Source organism: Echinops telfairi, unplaced genomic scaffold, assembly GCF_000313985.2.
Source record: "Echinops telfairi isolate 266 unplaced genomic scaffold, ASM31398v2 ScPeMD7_3533;HRSCAF=4204_0, whole genome shotgun sequence".
In the NCBI taxonomy this organism is placed as follows: domain Eukaryota; kingdom Metazoa; phylum Chordata; class Mammalia; order Afrosoricida; family Tenrecidae; genus Echinops; species Echinops telfairi.
Window position 1 is genome coordinate 27,444,760 of NW_022107431.1, and position 1,419 is coordinate 27,446,178.

Here is a 1,419-nt window from a genome sequence, read left to right on the forward strand (position 1 = left end):
GTTATTAATAAGCCCGTCCCCATCCTGATGCCACATTCTTCCTCGTGTACTCCAGTTTCCTTGATAATTTGCTCAGCATACAGATAGATTTGAATATTTCCCACAAGTTGATGAAGCTCTATGCTGTTCTCACAATGTCCTTCTGTTTACGTCCATGTTGTAGCCACCATGTTAATACATCTTGTCAAGGGTCTTTCTTTCTTTTTTTTTCTTTTTCCCCACTGCTGTTTACTTAACCAAGCATGATATCCTTTTTCGGGGACTGGTCTCTCCTGATAACATGTCCAAAGTATGTGAGAGACCAAGTCACCATCCTTGTCTCTAGGGAGGATTCTTCCTGTGCCCTTCCAAGACAGATTTGTTTGTTCTTTTGACAGTCCATGAAACTTTCAGTATTCTTTGTCAGCATATTATTTGCACCATAATTCAAATGCAATGAGTCCCCAGTCTTCCGTGTTCAGTGTCCAACTTTCACATGCATGTGGGGTGATTGAAAATACCCTGACTTGCATGAGGAACACCTTAGTTCTCAAAGTAACATTCTTGCTTTTCAATATGGAAAAAAGGTCTTGTAGAGCACAACTCATTAACTTTCCTTTAAAACCCCATAATTTTGAGTATAATCCACAAGTTCAGTGGCCATATCAGTGAATTACAGGACCAAAGAGAGAAATAGAGTATCATGGAAGGGGCAAGTGACATTAGCATAAGGTATCGCATGATGGAAAGTTGATGTGCGTATGATCTCTGCCTCATAGGAATCATACTTGAGTAGATATGGAATTGGATTCTCCTTTGTGAAGCCAGAGTGGGTGAGACATGTCTCCCATGCCATTTCTCCAGTGACCTTCAACTTACACTTCCCCAAACTCTGTTTCAAATAAAATCAGTTTCCTTGTGGAAAACTTTGTAACTCTGTGTTTACAACCCACATCTTGTCTGGTAAACAACTCTGAGTTACTGTTCTGGCTCTGGGGTCAAGGATATATTTTTCCCCCTCTGAGTAACTCCCATGCTTTACAATAAGGGAACTCAGCAGGGAAAACAGACTCTGGTATGCTTTTTCTTCTCTCTCAGCATGGAAGCTTTTCACTACAAATGACACGGGGTGGAAGTGACTGGCGTCTGTCTCAGCAAGCTTGGGCTGCCTTATTACTGAGGGTTGGACGGAAGAAGATGGCCCTGAGCCGCTCCTGCCTGGAATGCAACATGAGACAATGGGGAATGAGAAGATCTGTCCGCTTGTCTCTTGAGCGGCGGTCCTGTATTTGGCTGCATCCACACGGAAGGAAACTTGGTTATACTAAGCTGGAGGTGCGGAGGAGCTAGAAAATGTGCCATTTCGCCAACGTGCAGTTTCCCTGAGTTCTGGTAGAGAGTAACATCCTGTTTCTGAGTTTGCTCAGGGACCTGGAAACA